We start from the raw sequence: 25466 nt of genomic DNA on the forward strand, positions 1-25466 counted from the left end.
TGTTTGACCTCTTCCAAATGTCTGTACTGGCAATAAAAAGAAAAAGTTTCCAATTTAAATAGCTAGAGAATAAAAACAATTTGCCAGTAATGTGAAAAAACCTACAGCACCAGGTGTTCCCATGTGGTCTCCCACCCAAGTACTAACCAGGCCCAACACTGCTTAGCTTCCAAGATCAGACGAGATTGGGCATATCCAATGTGTTATGGCTGTAGGTGAGATACATGCTCTTTTTTGCCCTCTTCTCTTCTATCACCAGGTAAGCTAATAAAAAAGCTTCCTAACTGTTTTTGCTTACTGAAAAAAATCATGTGTTGGTAATGTAAAAAGACCTACAGGACATGATATTAGCAGGGGATCTTAAATTAAACTACTAAAGAGGCTCAACACTGTTTAGCTGCCAAAAGCAGTTAAAATTGGGCCTAAACAGTGTGGTAAGTCTTTAGGTGATGGCTATTGTGTATGTTTGACCTCTTCTAAATGTCTGTGCTGGCAATAAAAAGAAAAAGTTTCCAATTTAAATAGCTAGAGAATAAAAACAATTTGCCAGTAATGTGAAAAAACCTACAGCACCAGGTGTTCCCATGTGGTCTCCCACCCAAGTACTAACCAGGCCCAACACTGCTTAGCTTCCAAGATCAGGCCTATCCAATGTGGTATGGCTGTAGGTGAGATACATGCTCTTTTTTACCCTCTTCTCTTCTATCACCAGGTAAGCTAATAAAAAAGCTTCCTAACAGTTTTTGCTTACTGAAAAAAATCATGTGTTGGTAATGTAAAAAGACCTACAGGACATGATATTAGCAGGGGATCTTAAATTAAACTACTAAAGAGGCTCAACACTGTTTAGCTGCCAAAAGCAGTTGGAATTGGGCCTAAACAGTGTGGTAAGTCTTTAGGTGATGGCTATTGTGTCTGTTTGACCTCTTACAAATGTCTCTACAGGCAATAAAAAGAAAAAGTTTCCAATTTAAATAGCTAGAGAATAAAAACAATTTGCCAGTAATGTGAAAAAACCTACAGCACCTGGTGTTCCCATTTGGTCTCCCACCCAAGTACTAACCAGGCCCAACACTGCTTAGCTTCCAAGATCAGATGAGATTGGGCCTATCCAATGTGGTATTGCTGTAGGTGAGATACATGCACTTTTTTGCCCTCTTCTACTTCTATCACCAGGTAAGCTAATAAAAAAGTTTCCTAACTGTTTTGGCTTAATGAAAAATATCATGTTTTGGTAATGTAAAAAGACCTACAGGACATAATATTAGCAGGGGATCTTAAATGAAACTACTAAAGAGGCTCATACACTGTTTAGCTGCCAAAAGCAGTTGGAATTGGGCCTAAACAGTGTGGTAAGTCTTTAGGTGATGGCTATTGTGTCTGTTTGACCTCTTCCAAATGTCTGTACTGGCAATAAAAAGAAAAAGTTTTCAATTTAAATAGCTAGAGAATAAAAACAATTTGCCAGTAATGTGAAAAAACCTACAGCACCTGGTGTTCCCATGTGGTCTCCCACCCAAGTACTAACCAGGCCCAACACTGCTTAGCTTCCAAGATCAGACGAGATTGGGCCTATCCAATGTGGTATGGCTGTAGGTGAGATACATGCTCTTTTTTGCCCTCTTCTCTTCTATCACCAGGTAAGCTAATAAAAAAGCTTCTTAACTGTTTTTGCTTACTGAAAAAAATCATGTGTTGGTAATGTAAAAAGACCTACAGGACATGATATTAGCAGGGGATCTTAAATTAAACTACTAAAGAGGCTCAACACTGTTTAGCTGCCAAAAGCAGTTGGAATTGGGCCTAAACAGTGTGGTAAGTCTTTAGGTGATGGCTATTGTGTCTGTTTGACCTCTTACAAATGTCTCTACAGGCAATAAAAAGAAAAAGTTTCCAATTTAAATAGCTAGAGAATAAAAACAATTTGCCAGTAATGTGAAAAAACCTACAGCACCTGGTGTTCCCATGTGGTCTCCCACCCAAGTACTAACCAGGCCCAACACTGCTTAGCTTCCAAGATCAGACGAGATTGGGCCTATCCAATGTGGTATAGCTGTAGGTGAGATACATGCTCTTTTTTGCCCTCTTCTCTTCTATCACCAGGTAAGCTAATAAAAAAGCTTCCTAACTGTTTTTGCTTACTGAAAAAAATCATGTGTTGGTAATGTAAAAAGACCTACAGGACATGATATTAGCAGGGGATCTTAAATTAAACTACTAAAGAGGCTCAACACTGTTTAGCTGCCAAAAGCAGTTGGAATTGGGCCTAAACAGTGTGTTAAGTCTTTCGGTGATGGCTATTGTGTCTGTTTGACCTCTTACAAATGTCTCTACAGGCAATAAAAAGAAAATGTTTCCAATTTAAATAGCTAGAGAATAAAAACAATTTGCCAGTAATGTGAAAAAACCTACAGCACCTGGTGTTCCCATGTGGTCTCCCACCCAAGTACTAACCAGGCCCAACACTGCTTAGCTTCCAAGATCAGACGAGATTGGGCCTATCCAATGTGGTATGGCTGTAGGTGAGATACATGCTCTTTTTTGCCCTCTTCTCTTCTATCACCAGGTAAGCTAATAAAAAAGCTTCCTAACTGTTTTTGCTTACTGAAAAAAATCATGTGTTGGTAATGTAAAAAGACCTACAGGACATGATATTAGCAGGGGATCTTAAATTAAACTACTAAAGAGGCTCAACACTGTTTAGCTGCCAAAAGCAGTTGGAATTGGGCCTAAACAGTGTGGTAAGTCTTTAGGTGATGGCTATTGTGTCTGTTTGACCTCTTCCAAATGTCTGTACTGGCAATAAAAAGAAAAAGTTTTCAATTTAAATAGCTAGAGAATAAAAACAATTTGCCAGTAATGTGAAAAAACCTACAGCACCTGGTGTGCCCATGTGGTCTCCCACCAAAGTACTAATCAGGCCCAACACTGCTTAGCTTCCAAGATCAGACGAGATTGGGCCTATCCAATGTGGTATGGCTGTAGGTGAGATACAGGTACTTTTTTGCCCTCTTCTACTTCTATCACCAGGTAAGCTAATAAAAAAGTTTCGTAACTGTTTTTGCTTACTGAAAAAAATCATGTGTTGGCAATGTAAAAAGACCTACAGGACATGATATTAGCAGGGGATCTTAAATTAAACTACTAAAGAGGCTCAACACTGTTTAGCTGCCAAAAGCAGTTGGAATTTGGCCTAAACAGTGTGGTAAGTCTTTAGGTGATGGCTATTGTGTATGTTTGACCTCTTCTAAATGTCTGTGCTGGCAATAAAAAGAAAAAGTTTCCAATTTAAATAGATAGAGAATAAAAACAATTTGCCAGTAATGTGAAAAAACCTACAGCACCTGGTGTTCCCATGTGGTCTCCCACCCAAGTACTAACCAGGACCAACACTGCTTAGCTTCCAAGATCAGACGAGATTGGGCCTATCCAATGTGGTATGGCTGTAGGTGAGATGCATGCACTTTTTTGCCCTCTTCTACTTCTATAACCAGGTAAGCTAATAAAAAAAGTTTCCTAACTGTTTTGGCTTAATGAAAAAAATCATGTTTGGGTAATGTAAAAAGACCTACAGGACATGATATTAGCAGGGGATCTTAAATGAAACTACTAAAGAGGCTCATACACTGTTTAGCTGTCAAAAGCAGTTGGAATTGGGCCTAAACAGTGTGGTAAGTCTTTAGGTGATGGCTATTGTGTCTGTTTGACCTCTTCCAAATGTCTGTACTGGCAATAAAAAGAAAAAGTTTCCAATTTAAATAGCTAGAGAATAAAAACAATTTGCCAGTAATGTGAAAAAACCTACAGCACCAGGTGTTCCCATGTGGTCTCCCACCCAAGTACTAACCAGGCCCAACACTGCTTAGCTTCCAAGATCAGACGAGATTGGGCCTATCCAATGTGGTATGGCTGTAGGTGAGATACATGCTCTTTTTTGCCCTCTTCTCTTCTATCACCAGGTAAGCTAATAAAAAAGCTTCCTAACTGTTTTTGCTTACTGAAAAAAATCATGTGTTGGTAATGTAAAAAGACCTACAGGACATGATATTAGCAGGGTATCTTAAATTAAACTACTAAAGAGGCTCAACACTGTTTAGCTGCCAAAAGCAGTTGGAATTAGGCCTAAACAGTGTGGTAAGTCTTTAGGTGATGGCTATTGTGTCTGTTTGACCTCTTCCAAATGTCTGTACTGGCAATAAAAAGAAAAAGTTTCCAATTTAAATAGCTAGAGAATAAAAACAATTTGCCAGTAATGTGAAAAAACCTACAGCACCAGGTGTTCCCATGTGGTCTCCCACCCAAGTACTAAACAGGCCCAACACTGCTTAGCTTCCAAGATCAGACGAGATTGGGCCTATCCAATGTGGTATGACTGTAGGTGAGATACATGCTCTTTTTTGCCCTCTTCTCTTCTATCACCAGGTAAGCTAATAAAAAAGCTTCCTAACTGTTTTTGCTTACTGAAAAAAATCATGTGTTGGTAATGTAAAAAGACCTACAGGACATGATATTAGCAGGGGATCTTAAATTAAACTACTAAAGAGGCTCAACACTGTTTAGCTGCCAAAAGCAGTTGGAATTGGGCCTAAACAGTGTGGTAAGTCTTTAGGTGATGGCTATTGTGTCTGTTTGACCTCTTCCAAATGTCTGTACTGGCAATAAAAAGAAAAAGTTTCCAATTTAAATAGCTAGAGAATAAAAACAATTTGCCAGTAATGTGAAAAAACCTACAGCACCAGGTGTTCCCATGTGGTCTCCCACCCAAGTACTAACCAGGCCCAACACTGCTTAGCTTCCAAGATCAGACGAGATTGGGCCTATCCAATGTGGTATGGCTGTAGGTAAGATACATGCTCTTTTTTGCCCTCTTCTCTTCTATCACCAGGTAAGCTAATAAAAAAGCTTCCTAACTGTTTTTGCTTACTGAAAAAAATCATGTGTTGGTAATGTAAAAAGACCTACAGGACATGATATTAGCAGGGGATCTTAAATTAAACTACTAAAGAGGCTCAACACTGTTTAGCTGCCAAAAGCAGTTGGAATTGGGCCTAAACAGTGTGGTAAGTCTTTAGGTGATGGCTATTGTGTCTGTTTGACCTCTTACAAATGTCTCTACAGGCAATAAAAAGAAAAAGTTTCCAATTTAAATAGCTAGAGAATAAAAACAATTTGCCAGTAATGTGAAAAAACCTACAGCACCTGGTGTTCCCATGTGGTCTCCCACCCAAGTACTTACCAGGCCCAACACTGCTTAGCTTCCAAGATCAGACGAGATTGGGCATATCCAATGTGGTATGGCTGTAGGTGAGATACAGGCACTTTTTTGCCCTCTTCTACTTCTATCACCAGGTAAGCTAATAAAAAAGTTTCGTAACTGTTTTTGCTTACTGAAAAAAATCATGTGTTGGCAATGTAAAAAGACCTACAGGACATGATATTAGCAGGGGATCTTAAATTAAACTACTAAAGAGGCTCAACACTGTTTAGCTGCCAAAAGCAGTTGGAATTGGGCCTAAACAGTGTGGTAAGTCTTTAGGTGATGGCTATTGTGTATGTTTGACCTCTTCTAAATGTCTGTGCTGGCAATAAAAAGAAAAAGTTTCCAATTTAAATAGATAGAGAATAAAAACAATTTGCCAGTAATGTGAAAAAACCTACAGCACCTGGTGTTCCCATGTGGTCTCCCACCCAAGTACTAACCAGGCCCAACACTGCTTAGCTTCCAAGATCAGACGAGATTGGGCCTATCCAATGTGGTATGGATGTAGGTGAGATACATGCTCTTTTTTGCCCTCTTCTCTTCTATCACCAGGTAAGCTAATAAAAAAGCTTCCTAACTGTTTTTGCTTACTGAAAAAAATCATGTGTTGGTAATGTAAAAAGACCTACAGGACATGATATTAGCAGGGGATCTTAAATGAAACTACTAAAGAGGCTCATACACTGTTTAGCTGCCAAAAGCAGTTGGAATTGGGCCTAAACAGTGTGGTAAGTCTTTATGTGATGGCTATTGTGTCTGTTTGACCTCTTCCAAATGTCTGTACTGGCAATAAAAAGAAAAAGTTTCCAATTTAAATAGCTGGAGAATAAACACAATTTGCCAGTAATGTGAAAAAACCTACAGCACCAGGGGTTCCCTTGTGGTCGCCCACCCAAGTACTAACCAGACCCAACACTGCTTAGCTTCCAAGATCAGACGAGATTGGGCCTATCCAATGTGGTATGGCTGTAGGTGAGATACATGCTCTTTTTTGCCCTCTTCTCTTCTATCACCAGGTAAGCTAATAAAAAAGCTTCCTAACTGTTTTTGCTTACTGAAAAAAATCATGTGTTGGTAATGTAAAAAGACCTACAGGACATGATATTAGCAGGGGATCTTAAATTAAACTACTAAAGAGGCTCAACACTGTTTAGCTGCCAAAAGCAGTTGGAATTGGGCCTAAACAGTGTGGTAAGTCTTTAGGTGATGGCTATTGTGCCTGTTTGACCTCTTACAAATGTCTCTACAGGCAATAAAAAGAAAAAGTTTCCAATTTAAATAGCTAGAGAATAAAAACAATTTGCCAGTAATGTGAAAAAACCTACAGCACCTGGTGTTCCCATGTGGTCTCTCACCCAAGTACTAACCAGGCCCAACACTGCTTAGCTTCCAAGATCAGACGAGATTGGGCATATCCAATGTGGTATGGCTGTAGGTGAGATACAGGCACTTTTTTGCCCTCTTCTACTTCTATCACCAGGTAAGCTAATAAAAAAGTTTCGTAACTGTTTTTGCTTACTGAAAAAAATCATGTGTTGGCAATGTAAAAAGACCTACAGGACATGATATTAGCAGGGGATCTTAAATTAAACTACTAAAGAGGCTCAACACTGTTTAGCTGCCAAAAGCAGTTGGAATTGGGCCTAAACAGTGTGGTAAGTCTTTAGGTGATGGCTATTGTGTATGTTTGACCTCTTCTAAATGTCTGTGCTGGCAATAAAAAGAAAAAGTTTCCAATTTAAATAGATAGAGAATAAAAACAATTTGCCAGTAATGTGAAAAAACCTACGGCACCTGGTGTTCCCATGTGGTCTCCCACCCAAGTACTAACCAGGCCCAACACTGCTTAGCTTCCAAGATCAGACGAGATTGGGCCTATCCAATGTGGTATGGATGTAGGTGAGATACATGCTCTTTTTTGCCCTCTTCTCTTCTATCACCAGGTAAGCTAATAAAAAAGCTTCCTAACTGTTTTTGCTTACTGAAAAAAATCATGTGTTGGTAATGTAAAAAGACCTACAGGACATGATATTAGCAGGGGATCTTAAATTAAACTACTAAAGAGGCTCAACACTGTTTAGCTGCCAAAAGCAGTTGGAATTGGGCCTAAACAGTGTGGTAAGTCTTTAGGTGATGGCTATTGTGCCTGTTTGACCTCTTACAAATGTCTCTACAGGCAATAAAAAGAAAAAGTTTCCAATTTAAATAGCTAGAGAATAAAAACAATTTGCCAGTAATGTGAAAAAACCTACAGCACCTGGTGTTCCCATGTGGTCTCTCACCCAAGTACTAACCAGGCCCAACACTGCTTAGCTTCCAAGATCAGACGAGATTGGGCATATCCAATGTGGTATGGCTGTAGGTGAGATACAGGCACTTTTTTGCCCTCTTCTACTTCTATCACCAGGTAAGCTAATAAAAAAGTTTCGTAACTGTTTTTGCTTACTGAAAAAAATCATGTGTTGGCAATGTAAAAAGACCTACAGGACATGATATTAGCAGGGGATCTTAAATTAAACTACTAAAGAGGCTCAACACTGTTTAGCTGCCAAAAGCAGTTGGAATTGGGCCTAAACAGTGTGGTAAGTCTTTAGGTGATGGCTATTGTGTATGTTTGACCTCTTCTAAATGTCTGTGCTGGCAATAAAAAGAAAAAGTTTCCAATTTAAATAGATAGAGAATAAAAACAATTTGCCAATAATGTGAAAAAACCTACGGCACCTGGTGTTCCCATGTGGTCTCCCACCCAAGTACTAACCAGGCCCAACACTGCTTAGCTTCCAAGATCAGACGAGATTGGGCCTATCCAATGTGGTATGGATGTAGGTGAGATACATGCTCTTTTTTGCCCTCTTCTCTTCTATCACCAGGTAAGCTAATAAAAAAGCTTCCTAACTGTTTTTGCTTACTGAAAAAAATCATGTGTTGGAAATGTAAAAAGACCTACAGGACATGATATTAGCAGGGGATCTTAAATGAAACTACTAAAGAGGCTCATACACTGTTTAGCTGCCAAAAGCAGTTGGAATTGGGCCTAAACAGTGTGGTAAGTCTTTATGTGATGGCTATTGTGTCTGTTTGACCTCTTCCAAATGTCTGTACTGGCAATAAAAAGAAAAAGTTTCCAATCTAAATAGCTGGAGAATAAACACAATTTGCCAGTAATGTAAAAAAACCTACAGCACCAGGGGTTCCCATGTGGTCGCCCACCCAAGTACTAACCAGGCCCAACACTGCTTAGCTTCCAAGATCAGACGAGATTGGGCCTATCCAATGTGGTATGGCTGTAGGTGAGATACATGCTCTTTTTTGCCCTCTTCTCTTCTATAACCAGGTAAGCTAATAAAAAAGCTTCCTAACTGTTTTTGCTTACTGAAAAAAATCATGTGTTGGTAATGTAAAAAGACCTACAGGACATGATATTAGCAGGGGATCTTAAATTAAACTACTAAAGAGGCTCAACACTGTTTAGCTGCCAAAAGCAGTTGGAATTGGGCCTAAACAGTGTGGTAAGTCTTTAGGTGATGGCTATTGTGTCTGTTTGACCTCTTACAAATGTCTCTACAGGCAATAAAAAGAAAAAGTTTCCAATTTAAATAGCTAGAGAATAAAAACAATTTGCCAGTAATGTGAAAAAACCTACAGCACCTGGTGTTCCCATGTGGTCTCTCACCCAAGTACTAACCAGGCCCAACACTGTTTAGCTTCCAAGATCAGACGAGATTGGGCATATCCAATGTGGTATGGCTGTAGGTGAGATACAGGCACTTTTTTGCCCTCTTCTACTTCTATCACCAGGTAAGCTAATAAAAAAGTTTCCTAACTGTTTTTGCTTACTGAAAAAAATCATGTGTTGGCAATGTAAAAAGACCTACAGGACATGATATTAGCAGGGGATCTTAAATTAAACTACTAAAGAGGCTCAACACTGTTTAGCTGCCAAAAGCAGTTGGAATTGGGCCTAAACAGTGTGGTAAGTCTTTAGGTGATGGCTATTGTGTATGTTTGACCTCTTCTAAATGTCAGTGCTGGCAATAAAAAGAAAAAGTTTCCAATTTAAATAGATAGAGAATAAAAACAATTTGCCAGTAATGTGAAAAAACCTACAGCACCTGGTGTTCCCATGTGGTCTCCCACCCAAGTACTAACCAGGCCCAACACTGCTTAGCTTCCAAGATCAGACGAGATTGGGCCTATCCAATGTGGTATGGCTGTAGGTGAGATACATGCACTTTTTTGCCCTCTTCTACTTCTATCACCAGGTAAGCTAATAAAAAAGTTTCCTAACTGTTTTGGCTTAATGAAAAAAATCATGTTTTGGTAATGTAAAAAGACCTACAGGACATGATATTAGCAGGGGATCTTAAATGAAACTACTAAAGAGGCTCATACACTGTTTAGCTGCCAAAAGCAGTTGGAATTGGGCCTAAACAGTGTGGTAAGTCTTTAGGTGATGGCTATTGTGTCTGTTTGACCTCTTCCAAATGTCTGTACTGGCAATAAAAAGAAAAAGTTTCCAATTTAAATAGCTAGAGAATAAAAACAATTTGCCAGTAATGTGAAAAAACCTACAGCACCAGGTGTTCCCATGTGGTCTCCCACCCAAGTACTAACCAGGCCCAACACTGCTTAGCTTCCAAGATCAGACGAGATTGGGCATATCCAATGTGTTATGGCTGTAGGTGAGATACATGCTCTTTTTTGCCCTCTTCTCTTCTATCACCAGGTAAGCTAATAAAAAAGCTTCCTAACTGTTTTTGCTTACTGAAAAAAATCATGTGTTGGTAATGTAAAAAGACCTACAGGACATGATATTAGCAGGGGATCTTAAATTAAACTACTAAAGAGGCTCAACACTGTTTAGCTGCCAAAAGCAGTTAAAATTGGGCCTAAACAGTGTGGTAAGTCTTTAGGTGATGGCTATTGTGTATGTTTGACCTCTTCTAAATGTCTGTGCTGGCAATAAAAAGAAAAAGTTTCCAATTTAAATAGATAGAGAATAAAAACAATTTGCCAGTAATGTGAAAAAACCTACAGCACCTGGTGTTCCCATGTGGTCTCCCACCCAAGTACTAACCAGGCCCAACACTGCTTAGCTTCCAAGATCAGACGAGATTGGGCCTATCCAATGTGGTATGGCTGTAGGTGAGATACATGCTCTTTTTTGCCCTCTTCTCTTCTATCACCAGGTAAGCTAATAAAAAAGCTTCCTAACTGTTTTTGCTTACTGAAAAAAATCATGTGTTGGTAATGTAAAAAGACCTACAGGACATGATATTAGCAGGGAATCTTGAATGAAACTACTAAAGAGGCTCATACACTGTTTAGCTGCCAAAAGCAGTTGGAATTGGGCCTAAACAGTGTGGTAAGTCTTTAGGTGATGGCCATTGTGTCTGTTTGACCTCTTACAAATGTCTCTACAGGCAATAAAAAGAAAAAGTTTCCAATTTAAATAGCTAGAGAATAAAAACAATTTGCCAGTAATGTGAAAAAACCTACAGCACCTGGTGTTCCCATGTGGTCTCTCACCCAAGTACTAACCAGGCCCAACACTGCTTAGCTTCCAAGATCAGACGAGATTGGGCATATCCAATGTGGTATGGCTGTAGGTGAGATACAGGCACTTTTTTGCCCTCTTCTACTTCTATCACCAGGTAAGCTAATAAAAAAGTTTCCTAACTGTTTTTGCTTACTGAAAAAAATCATGTGTTGGCAATGTAAAAAGACCTACAGGACATGATATTAGCAGGGGATCTTAAATTAAACTACTAAAGAGGCTCAACACTGTTTAGCTGCCAAAAGCAGTTGGAATTGGGCCTAAACAGTGTGGTAAGTCTTTAGGTGATGGCTATTGTGTATGTTTGACCTCTTCTAAATGTCAGTGCTGGCAATAAAAAGAAAAAGTTTCCAATTTAAATAGATAGAGAATAAAAACAATTTGCCAGTAATGTGAAAAAACCTACAGCACCTGGTGTTCCCATGTGGTCTCCCACCCAAGTACTAACCAGGCCCAACACTGCTTAGCTTCCAAGATCAGACGAGATTGGGCCTATCCAATGTGGTATGGCTGTAGGTGAGATACATGCACTTTTTTGCCCTCTTCTACTTCTATCACCAGGTAAGCTAATAAAAAAGTTTCCTAACTGTTTTGGCTTAATGAAAAAAATCATGTTTTGGTAATGTAAAAAGACCTACAGGACATGATATTAGCAGGGGATCTTAAATGAAACTACTAAAGAGGCTCATACACTGTTTAGCTGCCAAAAGCAGTTGGAATTGGGCCTAAACAGTGTGGTAAGTCTTTAGGTGATGGCTATTGTGTCTGTTTGACCTCTTCCAAATGTCTGTACTGGCAATAAAAAGAAAAAGTTTCCAATTTAAATAGCTAGAGAATAAAAACAATTTGCCAGTAATGTGAAAAAACCTACAGCACCAGGTGTTCCCATGTGGTCTCCCACCCAAGTACTAACCAGGCCCAACACTGCTTAGCTTCCAAGATCAGACGAGATTGGGCATATCCAATGTGTTATGGCTGTAGGTGAGATACATGCTCTTTTTTGCCCTCTTCTCTTCTATCACCAGGTAAGCTAATAAAAAAGCTTCCTAACTGTTTTTGCTTACTGAAAAAAATCATGTGTTGGTAATGTAAAAAGACCTACAGGACATGATATTAGCAGGGGATCTTAAATTAAACTACTAAAGAGGCTCAACACTGTTTAGCTGCCAAAAGCAGTTGGAATTGGGCCTAAACAGTGTGGTAAGTCTTTAGGTGATGGCTATTGTGTATGTTTGACCTCTTCTAAATGTCTGTGCTGGCAATAAAAAGAAAAAGTTTCCAATTTAAATAGATAGAGAATAAAAACAATTTGCCAGTAATGTGAAAAAACCTACAGCACCTGGTGTTCCCATGTGGTCTCCCACCCAAGTACTAACCAGGCCCAACACTGCTTAGCTTCCAAGATCAGACGAGATTGGGCCTATCCAATGTGGTATGGCTGTAGGTGAGATACATGCTCTTTTTTGCCCTCTTCTCTTCTATCACCAGGTAAGCTAATAAAAAAGCTTCCTAACTGTTTTTGCTTACTGAAAAAAATCATGTGTTGGTAATGTAAAAAGACCTACAGGACATGATATTAGCAGGGAATCTTGAATGAAACTACTAAAGAGGCTCATACACTGTTTAGCTGCCAAAAGCAGTTGGAATTGGGCCTAAACAGTGTGGTAAGTATTTATGTGATGGCTATTGTGTCTGTTTGACCTCTTCCAAATGTTTGTACTGGCAATAAAAAGAAAAAGTTTCCAATTTAAATAGCTGGAGAATAAACACAATTTGCCAGTAATGTGAAAAAACCTACAGCACCAGGGGTTCCCATGTGGTCGCCCACCCAAGTACTAACCAGGCCCAACACTGCTTAGCTTCCAAGATCAGACGAGATTGGGCCTATCCAATGTGGTATGGCTGTAGATGAGATACATGCTCTTTTTTGCCCTCTTCTCTTCTATCACCAGGTAAGCTAATAAAAAAGCTTCCTAACTGTTTTTGCTTACTGAAAAAAATCATGTGTTGGTAATGTAAAAAGACCTACAGGACATGATATTAGCAGGGGATCTAAAATTAAACTACTAAAGAGGCTCAACACTGTTTAGCTGCCAAAAGCAGTTGGAATTGGGCCTAAACAGTGTGGTAAGTCTTTAGGTGATGGCTATTGTGTCTGTTTGACCTCTTCCAAATGTCTCTACAGGCAATAAAAAGAAAAAGTTTCCAATTTAAATAGCTAGAGAATAAAAACAATTTGCCAGTAATGTGAAAAAACCTACAGCACCTGGTGTTCCCATGTGGTCTCCCACCCAAGTACTAACCAGGCCCAACACTGCTTAGCTTCCAAGATCAGACGAGATTGGGCATATCCAATGTGGTATGGCTGTAGGTGAGATACAGACACTTTTTTGCCCTCTTCTACTTCTATCACCAGGTAAGCTAATAAAAAAGCTTCCTAACTGTTTTTGCTTACTGAAAAAAATCATGTGTTGGTAATGTAAAAAGACCTACAGGACATGATATTAGCAGGGGATCTTAAATTAAACTACTAAAGAGGCTCAACACTGTTTAGCTGCCAAAAGCAGTTGGAATTGGGCCTAAACAGTGTGGTAAGTCTTTAGGTGATGGCTATTGTGTCTGTTTGACCTCTTACAAATGTCTCTACAGGCAATAAAAAGAAAAAGTTTCCAATTTAAATAGCTAGAGAATAAAAACAATTTGCCAGTAATGTGAAAAAACCTACAGCACCTGGTGTTCCCATGTGGTCTCCCACCCAAGTACTAACCAGGCCCAACACTGCTTAGCTTCCAAGATCAGACGAGATTGGGCCTATCCAATGTGGTATGGCTGTAGGTGAGATACATGCTCTTTTTTGCCCTCTTCTCTTCTATCACCAGGTAAGCTAATAAAAAAGCTTCCTAACTGTTTTTGCTTACTGAAAAAAATCATGTGTTGGTAATGTAAAAAGACCTACAGGACATGATATTAGCAGGGGATCTTAAATTAAACTACTAAAGAGGCTCAACACTGTTTAGTTGCCAAAAGCAGTTGGAATTGGGCCTAAACAGTGTGGTAAGTCTTTAGGTGATGGCTATTGTGTATGTTTGACCTCTTCTAAATGTCTGTGCTGGCAATCAAAAGAAAAAGTTTCCAATTTAAATAGATAGAGAATAAAAACAATTTGCCAGTAATGTGAAAAAACCTACAGCACCTGGTGTTCCCATGTGGTCTCCCACCCAAGTACTAACGAGACCCAACACTGCTTAGCTTCCAAGATCAGACGAGATTGGGCCTATCCAATGTGGTATGGCTGTAGGTGAGATACATGCACTTTTTTGACCTCTTCTACTTCTATCACCAGGTAAGTTAATAAAAAAGTTTCCTAACTGTTTTGGCTTAATGAAAAAAATCATGTTTTGGTAATGTAAAAAGACCTACAGGACATGATATTAGCAGGGGATCTTAAATGAAACTACTAAAGAGGCTCATACACTGTTTAGCTGCCAAAAGCAGTTGGAATTGGGCCTAAACAGTGTGGTAAGTCTTTAGGTGATGGCTATTGTGTCTGTTTGACCTCTTCTAAATGTCTGTGCTGGCAATAAAAAGAAAAAGTTTCCAATTTAAATAGATAGAGAATAAAAACAATTTGCCAGTAATGTGAAAAAACCTACAGCACCTGGTGTTCCCATGTGGTCTCCCACCCAAGTACTAACCAGGCCCAACACTGCTTAGCTTCCAAGATCAGACGAGATTGGGCCTATCCAATGTGGTATGGCTGTAGGTGAGATACATGCTCTTTTTTGCCCTCTTCTCTTCTATCACCAGGTAAGCTAATAAAAAAGCTTCCTAACTGTTTTTGCTTACTGAAAAAAATCATGTGTTGGTAATGTAAAAAGACCTACAGGACATGATATTAGCAGGGAATCTTGAATGAAACTACTAAAGAGGCTCATACACTGTTTAGCTGCCAAAAGCAGTTGGAATTGGGCCTAAACAGTGTGGTAAGTATTTATGTGATGGCTATTGTGTCTGTTTGACCTCTTCCAAATGTTTGTACTGGCAATAAAAAGAAAAAGTTTCCAATTTAAATAGCTGGAGAATAAACACAATTTGCCAGTAATGTGAAAAAACCTACAGCACCAGGGGTTCCCATGTGGTCGCCCACCCAAGTACTAACCAGGCCCAACACTGCTTAGCTTCCAAGATCAGACGAGATTGAGCCTATCCAATGTGGTATTGCTGTAGATGAGATACATGCTCTTTTTTGCCCTCTTCTCTTCTATCACCAGGTAAGCTAATAAAAAAGCTTCCTAACTGTTTTTGCTTACTGAAAAAAATCATGTGTTGGTAATGTAAAAAGACCTACAGGACATGATATTAGCAGGGGATCTAAAATTAAACTACTAAAGAGGCTCAACACTGTTTAGCTGCCAAAAGCAGTTGGAATTGGGCCTAAACAGTGTGGTAAGTCTTTAGGTGATGGCTATTGTGTCTGTTTGACCTCTTCCAAATGTCTCTACAGGCAATAAAAAGAAAAAGTTTCCAATTTAAATAGCTAGAGAATAAAAACAATTTGCCAGTAATGTGAAAAAACCTACAGCACCTGGTGTTCCCATGTGGTCTCCCACCCAAGTACTAACCAGGCCCAACACTGCTTAGCTTCCAAGATCAGACGAGATTGGGCATATCCAATGTGGTATGGCTGTAGGTGAGATACAGACACTTTTTTGCCCTCTTCTACTTCTATCACCAGGTAAGCTAATAAAAAAGCTTCCTAACTGTTTTTGCTTACTGAAAAAAATCATGTGTTGGTAATGTAAAAAGACCTACAGGACATGATATTAGCAGGGGATCTTAAATTAAACTACTAAAGAAAGAGACAAGGACATGCAGTTTACACTGTCATGTACTATCAGGGAGCGCAATGGTGTGCACTGCAATAATCAACACTTGTTTATATCAATGTAAAAAATTTATTTAAAATAAATAAAAAGCAATAATTTTCAATACATATAAGTGCACATCAAGAATTTTTGCAATTGCAAGACAGGACAAACAAGACTTACAACAATAAACATATAGAGGCTTTTTGGAGCATATTTGACTAGTATGAGGCTGGATAGGTTATAAAGTCATTTAAGGCAATGGTTTTTAAGCAAGGCTTTTTGTATATAATTACCAGTCCCGCATAGATGTTAGAGACAAATTCTCAAAAGATGGTGTGTCCGGCTCAGTAAGTGTCCATAATTCGGGTACACAATTGCCTCTGTGTAATTAGAGGAGCTCTCCTGCTCAGTATGGAGAGATGGATGGTAGCTCTGCAACACCAATCAATGTAACTGCTGCTCCCGATGGTAGTGACAGCGATAATCTGCGGTGATTAGAACCTGGTAGTCTGTGGTCAGCAACAAAACGCGTTTCTCCGCCTCAGGGTCAGCGGCTTCCTCAACTGAGGAAGCCGCTGACCCTGAGGCGGAGAAACGCGTTTTGTTGCTGACCACAGACTACCAGGTTCTAATCACCGCAGATTATCGCTGTCACTACCATCGGGAGCAGCAGTTACATTGATTGGTGTTGCAGAGCTACCATCCATCTCTCCATACTGAGCAGGAGAGCTCCTCTAATTACACAGAGGCAATTGTGTACCCGAATTATGGACACTTACTGAGCCGGACACACCATCTTTTGAGAATTTGTCTCTAACATCTATGCGGGACTGGTAATTATATACAAAAAGCCTTGCTTAAAAACCATTGCCTTAAATGACTTTATAACCTATCCAGCCTCATACTAGTCAAATATGCTCCAAAAAGCCTCTATATGTTTATTGTTGTAAGTCTTGTTTGTCCTGTCTTGCAATTGCAAAAATTCTTGATGTGCACTTATATGTATTGAAAATTATTGCTTTTTATTTATTTTAAATAAATTTTTTACATTGATATAAACAAGTGTTGATTATTGCAGTGCACACCATTGCGCTCCCTGATAGTACATGACAGTGTAAACTGCATGTCCTTGTCTCTTTCTTGTTCTGTCTGAGTTACACATACTCTGACAGGGAGCAGCAAAAAGGTGTGCATTAGTGGGACCGCTCAGATACTTAGAAACCAGCGCTTCTATATAGCCCTTTCTTGGGCTTCCCCCTTCCTTGAAACTACTAAAGAGGCTCAACACTGTTTAGCTGCCAAAAGCAGTTGGAATTGGGCCTAAACAGTGTGGTAAGTCTTTAGGTGATGGCTATTGTGTCTGTTTGACCTCTTACAAATGTCTCTACAGGCAATAAAAAGAAAAAGTTTCCAATTTAAATAGCTAGAGAATAAAAACAATTTGCCAGTAATGTGAAAAAACCTACAGCACCTGGTGTTCCCATGTGGTCTCCCACCCAAGTACTAACCAGGCCCAACACTGCTTAGCTTCCAAGATCAGACGAGATTGGGCCTATCCAATGTGGTATGGCTGTAGGTGAGATACATGCTCTTTTTTGCCCTCTTCTCTTCTATCACCAGGTAAGCTAATAAAAAAGCTTCCTAACTGTTTTTGCTTACTGAAAAAAATCATGTGTTGGTAATGTAAAAAGACCTACAGGACATGATATTAGCAGGGGATCTTAAATTAAACTACTAAAGAGGCTCAACACTGTTTAGTTGCCAAAAGCAGTTGGAATTGGGCCTAAACAGTGTGGTAAGTCTTTAGGTGATGGCTATTGTGTATGTTTGACCTCTTCTAAATGTCTGTGCTGGCAATCAAAAGAAAAAGTTTCCAATTTAAATAGATAGAGAATAAAAACAATTTGCCAGTAATGTGAAAAAACCTACAGCACCTGGTGTTCCCATGTGGTCTCCCACCCAAGTACTAACGAGACCCAACACTGCTTAGCTTCCAAGATCAGACGAGATTGGGCCTATCCAATGTGGTATGGCTGTAGGTGAGATACATGCACTTTTTTGACCTCTTCTACTTCTATCACCAGGTAAGTTAATAAAAAAGTTTCCTAACTGTTTTGGCTTAATGAAAAAAATCATGTTTTGGTAATGTAAAAAGACCTACAGGACATGATATTAGCAGGGGATCTTAAATGAAACTACTAAAGAGGCTCAACACTGTTTAGCTGCCAAAAGCAGTTGGAATTGGGCCTAAACAGTGTGGTAAGTCTTTAGGTGATGGCTATTGTGTATGTTTGACCTCTTCTAAATGTCTGTGCTGGCAATAAAAAGAAAAAGTTTCCAATTTAAATAGATAGAGAATAAAAACAATTTGCCAGTAATGTGAAAAAACCTACAGCACCTGGTGTTCCCATGTGGTCTCCCACCCAAGTACTAACCAGGCCCAACACTGCTTAGCTTCCAAGATCAGACGAGATTTGGGCTATCCAATGTGGTATGGCTGTAGGTGAGATACATGCTCTTTTTTGCCCTCTTCTCTTCTATCACCAGGTAAGCTAATAAAAAAGCTTCCTAACTGTTTTTGCTTACTGAAAAAAATCATGTGTTGGCAATGTAAAAAGACCTACAGGACATGATATTAGCAGGGGATCTTAAATTAAACTACTAAAGAGGCTCAACACTGTTTAGCTGCCAAAAGCAGTTGGAATTGGGCCTAAACAGTGTGGTAAGTCTTTAGGTGATGGCTATTGTGTATGTTTGACCTCTTCTAAATGTCTGTGCTGGCAATAAAAAGAAAAAGCTTCCAATTTAAATAGATAGAGAATAAAAACAATTTGCCAGTAATGTGAAAAAACCTACAGCACCTGGTGTTCCCATGTGGTCTCCCACCCAAGTACTAACCAGGCCCAACACTGCTTAGCTTCCAAGATCAGACGAGATTGGGCCTATCCAATGTGGTATGGCTGTAGGTGAGATACGTGCACTTTTTTGCCCTCTTCTACTTCTATCACCAGGTAAGCTAATAAAAAAGTTTCCTAACTGTTTTGGCTTAATGAAAAAAATCATGTTTTGGTAATGTAAAAAGACCTACAGGACATGATATTAGCAGGGGATCTTAAATAAACTACTAAAGAGCTCAACACTGTTTAGCTGCCAAAAGCAATTGGAATTGGGCCTAAACAGTGTGGTAAGTCTTTAGGTGATGGCTATTGTGTCTGTTTGACCTCTTACAAATGTCTCTACAGGCAATAAAAAGAAAAAGTTTCCAATTTAAATAGCTAGAGAATAAAAAAAATTTGCCAGTAATGTGAAAAAACCTACAGCACCACGTGTTCCCATGTGGTCTCCCACCCAAGCACTAACCAGGCCCAACACTGCTTAGCTTCCAAGATCAGACGAGATTGGGCATATCCAATGTGGTATGGCTGTAGGTGAGATACAGCCACTTTTTTGCCCTCTTCTACTTCTATCACCAGGTAAGCTAATAAAAAAGTTTCGTAACTGTTTTTGCTTACTGAAAAAAATCATGTGTTGGCAATGTAAAAAGACCTACAGGACATGATATTAGCAGGGGATCTTAAATTAAACTACTAAAGAGGCTCAACACTGTTTAGCTGCCAAAAGCAGTTGGAATTGGGCCTAAACAGTGTGGTAAGTCTTTAGGTGATGGCTATTGTGTATGTTTGACCTCTTCTAAATGTCTGTGCTGGCAATAAAATGAAAAAGTTTCCAATTTAAATAGATAGAGAATAAAAACAATTTGCCAGTAATGTGAAAAAACCTACAGCACCTGGTGTTCCCATGTGGTCTCCCACCCAAGTACTAACCAGGCCCAACACTGCTTAGCTTCCAAGATCAGATGAGATTGGGCCTATCCAATGTGGTATGGCTGTAGGTGAGATACATGCACTTTTTTGCCCTCTTCTACTTCTATCACCAGGTAAGCTAATAAAAAAGTTTCCTAACTGTTTTTGCTTACTGAAAAAAATCATGTGTTGGTAATGTAAAAAGACCTACAGGACATGATATTAGCAGGGGATCTTAAATTAAACTACTAAAGAGGCTCAACACTGTTTAGCTGCCAAAAGCAGTTGGAATTGGGCCTAAACAGTGTGGTAAGTCTTTAGGTGATGGCCATTGTGTCTGTTTGACCTCTTACAAATGTCTCTACAGGCAATAAAAAGAAAAAGTTTCCAATTTAAATAGCTAGAGAATAAAAACAATTTGCCAGTAATGTGAAAAAACCTACAGCACCTGGTGTTCCCATGTGGTCTCCCACCCAAGTACTAACCAGGCCCAACACTGCTTAGCTTCCAAGATCAGACGAGATTGGACATATCCAATGTGGTATGGCTGTAGGTGAGATACAGGCACTTTTTTGCCCTCTTCTACTTCTATCACCAGGTAAGCTAATAAAAAAGTTTCGTAACTGTTTTTGCTTACTGAAAAAAATCATGTGTTGGCAATGTAAAAAGACCTACAGGACATGATATTAGCAGGGGATCTTAAATTAAACTACTAAAGAGGCTCAACACTGTTTAGCTGCCAAAAGCAGTTGGAATTGGGCCTAAACAGTGTGGTAAGTCTTTAGGTGATGGCTATTGTGTCTGTTTGACCTCTTACAAATGTCTCTACAGGCAATAAAAAGAAAAAGTTTCCAATTTAAATAGCTAGAGAATAAAAACAATTTGCCAGTAATGTGAAAAAACCTACAGCACCTGGTGTTCCCATGTGGTCTCCCACCCAAGTACTAACCAGGCCCAACACTGCTTAGCTTCCAAGATCAGACGAGATTGGGCCTATCCAATGTGGTATGGCTGTAGGTGAGATACCTGCACTTTTTTTGCCCTCTTCTACTTCTATCACCAGGTAAGCTAATAAAAAAGTTTACTAACTGTTTTGGCTTAATGAAAAAAATCATGTGTTGGTAATGTAAAAAGACCTACAGGACATGATATTAGCAGGGGATCTTAAATTAAACTACTAAAGAGGCTCAACACTGTTTAGCTGCCAAAAGCAGTTGGAATTGGGCCTAAACAGTGTGGTAAGTCTTTAGGTGATGGCTATTGTGTCTGTTTGACCTCTTACAAATGTCTCTACAGGCAATAAAAAGAAAAAGTTTCCAATTTAAATAGCTAGAGAATAAAAACAATTTGCCAGTAATGTGAAAAAACCTACAGCACCTGGTGTTCCCATGTGGTCTCCCACCCAAGTACTAACCAGGCCCAACACTGCTTAGCTTCCAAGATCAGACGAGATTGGGCCTATCCAATGTGGTATGACTGTAGGTGAGATACATGCTCTTTTTTGCCCTCTTCTCTTCTATCACCAGGTAAGCTAATAAAAAAGCTTCTTACTGTTTTTGCTTACTGAAAAAAATCATGTGTTGGTAATGTAAAAAGACCTACAGGACATGATATTAGCAGGGGATCTTAAATTAAACTACTAAAGAGGCTCAACACTGTTTAGCTGCCAAAAGCAGTTGGAATTGGGCCTAAACAGTGTGGTAAGTCTTTAGGTGATGGCTATTGTGTATGTTTGACCTCTTCTAAATGTCTGTGCTGGCAATCAAAAGAAAAAGTTTCCAATTTAAATAGATAGAGAATAAAAACAATTTGCCAGTAATGTGAAAAAACCTACAGCACCTGGTGTTCCCATGTGGTCTCCCACCCAAGTACTAACGAGACCCAACACTGCTTAGCTTCCAAGATCAGACGAGATTGGGCCTATCCAATGTGGTATGGCTGTAGGTGAGATACATGCACTTTTTTGCCCTCTTCTACTTCTATCACCAGGTAAGTTAATAAAAAAGTTTCCTAACTGTTTTGGCTTAATGAAAAAAATCATGTTTTGGTAATGTAAAAAGACCTACAGGACATGATATTAGCAGGGGATCTTAAATGAAACTACTAAAGAGGCTCATACACTGTTTAGCTGCCAAAAGCAGTTGGAATTGGGCCTAAACAGTGTGGTAAGTCTTTAGGTGATGGCTATTGTGTCTGTTTGACCTCTTCCAAATGTCTGTACTGGCAATAAAAAGAAAAAGTTTCCAATTTAAATAGCTAGAGAATAAAAACAATTTGGCAGTAATGTGAAAAAACCTACAGCACCTGGTGTTCCCATGTGGTCTCCCACCCAAGTACTAACAAGGCACAACACTGCTTAGCTTCCAAGATCAGACGAGATTGGGCATATCCAATGTGGTATGGCTGTAGGTGAGATACAGGCACTTTTTTGCCCTCTTCTACTTCTATCACCAGGTAAGCTAATAAAAAAGTTTTGTAACTGTTTTTGCTTACTGAAAAAAATCATGTGTTGGCAATGTAAAAAGACCTACAGGACATGATGTTAGCAGGGGATCTTAAATTAAAATACTAAAGAGGCTCAACACTGTTTAGCTGCCAAAAGCAGTTGGAATTGGGCCTAAACAGTGTGGTAAGTCTTTAGGTGATGGCTATTGTGTATGTTTGACCTCTTCTAAATGTCTGTGCTGGCAATAAAAAGAAAAAGTTTCCAATTTAAATAGATAGAGAATAAAAACAATTTGCCAGTAATGTGAAAAAACCTACAGCACCTGGTGTTCCCATGTGGTCTCCCACCCAAGTACTAACCAGGCCCAACACTGCTTAGCTTCCAAGATCAGACGAGATTGGGCCTATCCAATGTGGTATGGCTGTAGGTGAGATACATGCACTTTTTTGCCCTCTTCTACTTCTATCACCAGGTAAGCTAATAAAAAAGTTTCCTAACTGTTTTGGCTTAATGAAAAAAATCATGTTTTGGTAATGTAAAAAGACCTACAGGACATGATATTAGCAGGGGATCTTAAATTAAACTACTAAAGAGCTCAACACTGTTTAGCTGCCAAAAGCAATTGGAATTGGGCCTAAACAGTGTGGTAAGTCTTTAGGTGATGGCTATTGTGTCTGTTTGACCTCTTACAAATGTCTCTACAGGCAATAAAAAGAAAAAGTTTCCAATTTAAATAGCTAGAGAATAAAAACAATTTGCCAGTAATGTGAAAAAACCTACAGCACCACGTGTTCCCATGTGGTCTCCCACCCAAGTACTAACCAGGCCCAACACTGCTTAAGCTTCCAAGATCAGACGAGATTGGACATATCCAATGTGGTATGGCTGTAGGTGAGATACAGGCACTTTTTTGCCCTCTTCTACTTCTATCACCAGGTAAGCTAATAAAAAAGTTTCGTAACTGTTTTTGCTTACTGAAAAAAATCATGTGTTGGCAATGTAAAAAGACCTACAGGACATGATATTAGCAGGGGATCTTAAATTAAACTACTAAAGAGGCTCAACACTGTTTAGCTGCCAAAAGCAGTTGGAATTGGGCCTAAACAGTGTGGTAAGTCTTTAGGTGATGGCTATTGTGTATGTTTGACCTCTTCTAAATGTCTGTGCTGGCAATAAAAAGAAAAAGTTTCCAATTTAAATAGATAGAGAATAAAAACAATTTGCCAGTAATGTGAAAAAACCTACAGCATCTGGTGTTCCCATGTGGTCTCCCACCCAAGTACTAACCAGGCCCAACACTGCTTAGCTTCCAAGATCAGACGAGATTGGGCCTATCCAATGTGGTATGGCTGTAGGTGAGATACATGCACTTTTTTTGCCCTCTTCTACTTCTATCACCAGGTAAGCTAATAAAAAAGTTTCCTAACTGTTTTGGCTTAATGAAAAAAATCATGTTTTGGTAATGTAAAAAGACCTACAGGACATGATATTAGCAGGGGATCTTAAATGAAACTACTAAAGAGGCTCAACACTGTTTAGCTGCCAAAAGCAGTTGGAATTGGGCCTAAACAGTGTGGTAAGTCTTTAGGTGATGGCCATTGTGTCTGTTTGACCTCTTACAAATGTCTCTACAGGCAATAAAAAGAAAAAGTTTCCAATTTAAATAGCTAGAGAATAAAAACAATTTGCCAGTAATGTGAAAAAACCTACAGCACCTGGTGTTCCCATGTGGTCTCCCACCCAAGTACTAACCAGGCCCAACACTGCTTAGCTTCCAAGATCAGACGAGATTGGACATATCCAATGTGGTATGGCTGTAGGTGAGATACCTGCACTTTTTTTGCCCTCTTCTACTTCTATCACCAGGTAAGCTAATAAAAAAGTTTACTAACTGTTTTGGCTTAATGAAAAAAATCATGTTTTGGTAATGTAAAAAGACCTACAGGACATGATATTAGCAGGGGATCTTAAATGAAACTACTAAAGAGGCTCATACACTGTTTAGCTGCCAAAAGCAGTTGGAATTGGGCCTAAACAGTGTGGTAAGTCTTTAGGTGATGGCTATTGTGTCTGTTTGACCTCTTCCAAATGTCTGTACTGGCAATAAAAAGAAAAAGTTTCCAATTTAAATAGCTAGAGAATAAAAACAATTTGCCAGTAATGTGAAAAAACCTACAGCACCAGGTGTTCCAATGTGGTCTCCCACCCAAGTACTAACCAGGCCCAACACTGCTTAGCTTCCAAGATCAGACAAGATTGGACCTATCCAATGTGGTATGGCTGTAGGTGAGATACATGCTCTTTTTTGCCCTCTTCTCTTCTATCACCAGGTAAGCTAATAAAAAAGCTTCCTAACTGTTTTTGCTTACTGAAAAAAATCATGTGTTGGTAATGTAAAAAGACCTACAGGACATGATATTAGCAGGGGATCTTAAATTAAAATACTAAAGAGGCTCAACACTGTTTAGCTGCCAAAAGCAGTTGGAATTGGGCCTAAACAGTGTGGTAAGTCTTTAGGTGATGGCTATTGTGTATGTTTGACCTCTTCTAAATGTCTGTGCTGGCAATAAAAAGAAAAAGTTTCCAATTTAAATAGATAGAGAATAAAAACAATTTGCCAGTAATGTGAAAAAACCTACAGCACCTGGTGTTCCCATGTGGTCTCCCACCCAAGTACTAACCAGGCCCAACACTGCTTAGCTTCCAAGATCAGACGAGATTGGGCCTATCCAATGTGGTATGGCTGTAGGTGAGATACATGCTCTTTTTTGACCTCTTCTCTTCTATCACCAGGTAAGCTAATAAAAAAGCCTGCTAACTGTTTTTGCTTACTGAAAAAAATCATGTGTTGGTAATGTAAAAAGACCTACAGGACATGATATTAGCAGGGGATCTTAAATGAAACTACTAAAGAGGCTCAACACTGTTTAGCTGCCAAAAGCAGTTGGAATTGGGCCTAAACAGTGTGGTAAGTCTTTAGGTGATGGCTATTGTGTATGTTTGACCTCTTCTAAATGTCTGTGCTGGCAATAAAAAGAAAAAGCTTCCAATTTAAATAGATAGAGAATAAAAACAATTTGCCAGTAATGTGAAAAAACCTACAGCACCTGGTGTTCCCATGTGGTCTCCCACCCAAGTACTAACCAGGCCCAACACTGCTTAGCTTCCAAGATCAGACGAGATTGGGCCTATCCAATGTGGTATGGCTGTAGGTGAGATACATGCACTTTTTTGCCCTCTTCTACTTCTATCACCAGGTAAGCTAATAAAAAAGTTTCCTAACTGTTTTGGCTTAATGAAAAAAATCATGTTTTGGTAATGTAAAAAGACCTACAGGACATGATATTAGCAGGGGATCTTAAATAAACTACTAAAGAGCTCAACACTGTTTAGCTGCCAAAAGCAATTGGAATTGGGCCTAAACAGTGTGGTAAGTCTTTAGGTGATGGCTATTGTGTCTGTTTGACCTCTTACAAATGTCTCTACAGGCAATAAAAAGAAAAAGTTTCCAATTTAAATAGCTAGAGAATAA

General features: G+C 39.2%; 46 non-coding genes and 6 pseudogenes across 46 annotated transcripts; all 52 read right to left on the reverse strand.

The window, feature by feature from the left end:
• Positions 1-98: 98 nt before the first annotated feature.
• On the reverse strand, positions 99-217 carry LOC146023270 (5S ribosomal RNA). Its single transcript, XR_014452693.1, has one exon. It is a non-coding gene; the product is annotated as a 5S ribosomal RNA (ribosomal RNA).
• Positions 218-561: 344 nt separating this feature from the next.
• On the reverse strand, positions 562-670 carry LOC146025192 (5S ribosomal RNA; annotated as a pseudogene).
• A 344-nt stretch (positions 671-1014) lies between these two features.
• On the reverse strand, positions 1015-1133 carry LOC146023550 (5S ribosomal RNA). The gene has a single exon (XR_014452964.1). It is a non-coding gene; the product is annotated as a 5S ribosomal RNA (ribosomal RNA).
• A 346-nt stretch (positions 1134-1479) lies between these two features.
• On the reverse strand, positions 1480-1598 carry LOC146021919 (5S ribosomal RNA). The gene has a single exon (XR_014451389.1). It is a non-coding gene; the product is annotated as a 5S ribosomal RNA (ribosomal RNA).
• Positions 1599-1942: 344 nt separating this feature from the next.
• On the reverse strand, positions 1943-2061 carry LOC146022939 (5S ribosomal RNA). Its single transcript, XR_014452374.1, has one exon. It is a non-coding gene; the product is annotated as a 5S ribosomal RNA (ribosomal RNA).
• Positions 2062-2405: 344 nt separating this feature from the next.
• LOC146021920 (5S ribosomal RNA) lies at positions 2406-2524 on the reverse strand. Its single transcript, XR_014451390.1, has one exon. It is a non-coding gene; the product is annotated as a 5S ribosomal RNA (ribosomal RNA).
• Positions 2525-2868: 344 nt separating this feature from the next.
• LOC146024233 (5S ribosomal RNA) lies at positions 2869-2987 on the reverse strand. The gene has a single exon (XR_014453622.1). It is a non-coding gene; the product is annotated as a 5S ribosomal RNA (ribosomal RNA).
• A 345-nt stretch (positions 2988-3332) lies between these two features.
• Positions 3333-3451, reverse strand: LOC146023631 (5S ribosomal RNA). The gene has a single exon (XR_014453042.1). It is a non-coding gene; the product is annotated as a 5S ribosomal RNA (ribosomal RNA).
• Positions 3452-3798: 347 nt separating this feature from the next.
• Positions 3799-3917, reverse strand: LOC146022234 (5S ribosomal RNA). The gene has a single exon (XR_014451699.1). It is a non-coding gene; the product is annotated as a 5S ribosomal RNA (ribosomal RNA).
• A 344-nt stretch (positions 3918-4261) lies between these two features.
• LOC146023590 (5S ribosomal RNA) lies at positions 4262-4380 on the reverse strand. Its single transcript, XR_014453002.1, has one exon. It is a non-coding gene; the product is annotated as a 5S ribosomal RNA (ribosomal RNA).
• A 344-nt stretch (positions 4381-4724) lies between these two features.
• Positions 4725-4843, reverse strand: LOC146022235 (5S ribosomal RNA). Its single transcript, XR_014451700.1, has one exon. It is a non-coding gene; the product is annotated as a 5S ribosomal RNA (ribosomal RNA).
• A 344-nt stretch (positions 4844-5187) lies between these two features.
• On the reverse strand, positions 5188-5306 carry LOC146025579 (5S ribosomal RNA). Its single transcript, XR_014454237.1, has one exon. It is a non-coding gene; the product is annotated as a 5S ribosomal RNA (ribosomal RNA).
• A 345-nt stretch (positions 5307-5651) lies between these two features.
• Positions 5652-5770, reverse strand: LOC146023770 (5S ribosomal RNA). Its single transcript, XR_014453176.1, has one exon. It is a non-coding gene; the product is annotated as a 5S ribosomal RNA (ribosomal RNA).
• Positions 5771-6115: 345 nt separating this feature from the next.
• LOC146024402 (5S ribosomal RNA) lies at positions 6116-6234 on the reverse strand. The gene has a single exon (XR_014453785.1). It is a non-coding gene; the product is annotated as a 5S ribosomal RNA (ribosomal RNA).
• A 344-nt stretch (positions 6235-6578) lies between these two features.
• Positions 6579-6697, reverse strand: LOC146023014 (5S ribosomal RNA). Its single transcript, XR_014452446.1, has one exon. It is a non-coding gene; the product is annotated as a 5S ribosomal RNA (ribosomal RNA).
• A 345-nt stretch (positions 6698-7042) lies between these two features.
• On the reverse strand, positions 7043-7161 carry LOC146024553 (5S ribosomal RNA). Its single transcript, XR_014453928.1, has one exon. It is a non-coding gene; the product is annotated as a 5S ribosomal RNA (ribosomal RNA).
• Positions 7162-7505: 344 nt separating this feature from the next.
• LOC146023015 (5S ribosomal RNA) lies at positions 7506-7624 on the reverse strand. Its single transcript, XR_014452447.1, has one exon. It is a non-coding gene; the product is annotated as a 5S ribosomal RNA (ribosomal RNA).
• Positions 7625-7969: 345 nt separating this feature from the next.
• Positions 7970-8088, reverse strand: LOC146024554 (5S ribosomal RNA). The gene has a single exon (XR_014453929.1). It is a non-coding gene; the product is annotated as a 5S ribosomal RNA (ribosomal RNA).
• A 345-nt stretch (positions 8089-8433) lies between these two features.
• On the reverse strand, positions 8434-8552 carry LOC146022842 (5S ribosomal RNA). Its single transcript, XR_014452282.1, has one exon. It is a non-coding gene; the product is annotated as a 5S ribosomal RNA (ribosomal RNA).
• Positions 8553-8896: 344 nt separating this feature from the next.
• Positions 8897-9015, reverse strand: LOC146023557 (5S ribosomal RNA). The gene has a single exon (XR_014452971.1). It is a non-coding gene; the product is annotated as a 5S ribosomal RNA (ribosomal RNA).
• Positions 9016-9360: 345 nt separating this feature from the next.
• On the reverse strand, positions 9361-9479 carry LOC146021921 (5S ribosomal RNA). The gene has a single exon (XR_014451391.1). It is a non-coding gene; the product is annotated as a 5S ribosomal RNA (ribosomal RNA).
• Positions 9480-9825: 346 nt separating this feature from the next.
• LOC146023271 (5S ribosomal RNA) lies at positions 9826-9944 on the reverse strand. The gene has a single exon (XR_014452694.1). It is a non-coding gene; the product is annotated as a 5S ribosomal RNA (ribosomal RNA).
• Positions 9945-10288: 344 nt separating this feature from the next.
• LOC146021922 (5S ribosomal RNA) lies at positions 10289-10407 on the reverse strand. The gene has a single exon (XR_014451392.1). It is a non-coding gene; the product is annotated as a 5S ribosomal RNA (ribosomal RNA).
• Positions 10408-10752: 345 nt separating this feature from the next.
• On the reverse strand, positions 10753-10871 carry LOC146023016 (5S ribosomal RNA). Its single transcript, XR_014452448.1, has one exon. It is a non-coding gene; the product is annotated as a 5S ribosomal RNA (ribosomal RNA).
• A 345-nt stretch (positions 10872-11216) lies between these two features.
• LOC146021924 (5S ribosomal RNA) lies at positions 11217-11335 on the reverse strand. The gene has a single exon (XR_014451394.1). It is a non-coding gene; the product is annotated as a 5S ribosomal RNA (ribosomal RNA).
• Positions 11336-11681: 346 nt separating this feature from the next.
• LOC146023272 (5S ribosomal RNA) lies at positions 11682-11800 on the reverse strand. Its single transcript, XR_014452695.1, has one exon. It is a non-coding gene; the product is annotated as a 5S ribosomal RNA (ribosomal RNA).
• Positions 11801-12144: 344 nt separating this feature from the next.
• On the reverse strand, positions 12145-12263 carry LOC146021925 (5S ribosomal RNA). The gene has a single exon (XR_014451395.1). It is a non-coding gene; the product is annotated as a 5S ribosomal RNA (ribosomal RNA).
• A 345-nt stretch (positions 12264-12608) lies between these two features.
• Positions 12609-12727, reverse strand: LOC146023408 (5S ribosomal RNA). Its single transcript, XR_014452827.1, has one exon. It is a non-coding gene; the product is annotated as a 5S ribosomal RNA (ribosomal RNA).
• A 344-nt stretch (positions 12728-13071) lies between these two features.
• LOC146023094 (5S ribosomal RNA) lies at positions 13072-13190 on the reverse strand. The gene has a single exon (XR_014452523.1). It is a non-coding gene; the product is annotated as a 5S ribosomal RNA (ribosomal RNA).
• Positions 13191-13535: 345 nt separating this feature from the next.
• On the reverse strand, positions 13536-13654 carry LOC146021926 (5S ribosomal RNA). The gene has a single exon (XR_014451396.1). It is a non-coding gene; the product is annotated as a 5S ribosomal RNA (ribosomal RNA).
• A 344-nt stretch (positions 13655-13998) lies between these two features.
• LOC146024809 (5S ribosomal RNA) lies at positions 13999-14117 on the reverse strand (annotated as a pseudogene).
• Positions 14118-14463: 346 nt separating this feature from the next.
• Positions 14464-14582, reverse strand: LOC146021927 (5S ribosomal RNA). The gene has a single exon (XR_014451397.1). It is a non-coding gene; the product is annotated as a 5S ribosomal RNA (ribosomal RNA).
• A 345-nt stretch (positions 14583-14927) lies between these two features.
• Positions 14928-15046, reverse strand: LOC146024495 (5S ribosomal RNA). Its single transcript, XR_014453873.1, has one exon. It is a non-coding gene; the product is annotated as a 5S ribosomal RNA (ribosomal RNA).
• Positions 15047-15390: 344 nt separating this feature from the next.
• LOC146023106 (5S ribosomal RNA) lies at positions 15391-15509 on the reverse strand. The gene has a single exon (XR_014452534.1). It is a non-coding gene; the product is annotated as a 5S ribosomal RNA (ribosomal RNA).
• Positions 15510-17144: 1635 nt separating this feature from the next.
• Positions 17145-17263, reverse strand: LOC146021928 (5S ribosomal RNA). The gene has a single exon (XR_014451398.1). It is a non-coding gene; the product is annotated as a 5S ribosomal RNA (ribosomal RNA).
• Positions 17264-17607: 344 nt separating this feature from the next.
• LOC146024810 (5S ribosomal RNA) lies at positions 17608-17726 on the reverse strand (annotated as a pseudogene).
• A 345-nt stretch (positions 17727-18071) lies between these two features.
• Positions 18072-18190, reverse strand: LOC146024054 (5S ribosomal RNA). Its single transcript, XR_014453450.1, has one exon. It is a non-coding gene; the product is annotated as a 5S ribosomal RNA (ribosomal RNA).
• Positions 18191-18534: 344 nt separating this feature from the next.
• LOC146021930 (5S ribosomal RNA) lies at positions 18535-18653 on the reverse strand. Its single transcript, XR_014451400.1, has one exon. It is a non-coding gene; the product is annotated as a 5S ribosomal RNA (ribosomal RNA).
• Positions 18654-18996: 343 nt separating this feature from the next.
• On the reverse strand, positions 18997-19115 carry LOC146024275 (5S ribosomal RNA). The gene has a single exon (XR_014453661.1). It is a non-coding gene; the product is annotated as a 5S ribosomal RNA (ribosomal RNA).
• A 345-nt stretch (positions 19116-19460) lies between these two features.
• Positions 19461-19579, reverse strand: LOC146021492 (5S ribosomal RNA). Its single transcript, XR_014450977.1, has one exon. It is a non-coding gene; the product is annotated as a 5S ribosomal RNA (ribosomal RNA).
• A 345-nt stretch (positions 19580-19924) lies between these two features.
• On the reverse strand, positions 19925-20043 carry LOC146022459 (5S ribosomal RNA). The gene has a single exon (XR_014451915.1). It is a non-coding gene; the product is annotated as a 5S ribosomal RNA (ribosomal RNA).
• A 345-nt stretch (positions 20044-20388) lies between these two features.
• LOC146021931 (5S ribosomal RNA) lies at positions 20389-20507 on the reverse strand. The gene has a single exon (XR_014451401.1). It is a non-coding gene; the product is annotated as a 5S ribosomal RNA (ribosomal RNA).
• A 346-nt stretch (positions 20508-20853) lies between these two features.
• Positions 20854-20972, reverse strand: LOC146022723 (5S ribosomal RNA). Its single transcript, XR_014452167.1, has one exon. It is a non-coding gene; the product is annotated as a 5S ribosomal RNA (ribosomal RNA).
• Positions 20973-21315: 343 nt separating this feature from the next.
• On the reverse strand, positions 21316-21434 carry LOC146024811 (5S ribosomal RNA; annotated as a pseudogene).
• A 346-nt stretch (positions 21435-21780) lies between these two features.
• LOC146024562 (5S ribosomal RNA) lies at positions 21781-21899 on the reverse strand. The gene has a single exon (XR_014453937.1). It is a non-coding gene; the product is annotated as a 5S ribosomal RNA (ribosomal RNA).
• A 345-nt stretch (positions 21900-22244) lies between these two features.
• LOC146021932 (5S ribosomal RNA) lies at positions 22245-22363 on the reverse strand. Its single transcript, XR_014451402.1, has one exon. It is a non-coding gene; the product is annotated as a 5S ribosomal RNA (ribosomal RNA).
• A 344-nt stretch (positions 22364-22707) lies between these two features.
• On the reverse strand, positions 22708-22827 carry LOC146024984 (5S ribosomal RNA; annotated as a pseudogene).
• Positions 22828-23172: 345 nt separating this feature from the next.
• LOC146023960 (5S ribosomal RNA) lies at positions 23173-23291 on the reverse strand. The gene has a single exon (XR_014453359.1). It is a non-coding gene; the product is annotated as a 5S ribosomal RNA (ribosomal RNA).
• A 346-nt stretch (positions 23292-23637) lies between these two features.
• LOC146022460 (5S ribosomal RNA) lies at positions 23638-23756 on the reverse strand. The gene has a single exon (XR_014451916.1). It is a non-coding gene; the product is annotated as a 5S ribosomal RNA (ribosomal RNA).
• A 347-nt stretch (positions 23757-24103) lies between these two features.
• On the reverse strand, positions 24104-24222 carry LOC146024860 (5S ribosomal RNA; annotated as a pseudogene).
• A 344-nt stretch (positions 24223-24566) lies between these two features.
• On the reverse strand, positions 24567-24685 carry LOC146021934 (5S ribosomal RNA). The gene has a single exon (XR_014451403.1). It is a non-coding gene; the product is annotated as a 5S ribosomal RNA (ribosomal RNA).
• Positions 24686-25029: 344 nt separating this feature from the next.
• Positions 25030-25148, reverse strand: LOC146021935 (5S ribosomal RNA). The gene has a single exon (XR_014451404.1). It is a non-coding gene; the product is annotated as a 5S ribosomal RNA (ribosomal RNA).
• Positions 25149-25466: the final 318 nt, after the last annotated feature.

This window comes from Crinia signifera, chromosome 7 (genome assembly GCF_055691185.1).
Source record: "Crinia signifera chromosome 7, ASM5569118v1, whole genome shotgun sequence".
Lineage (NCBI taxonomy): Eukaryota > Metazoa > Chordata > Amphibia > Anura > Myobatrachidae > Crinia > Crinia signifera.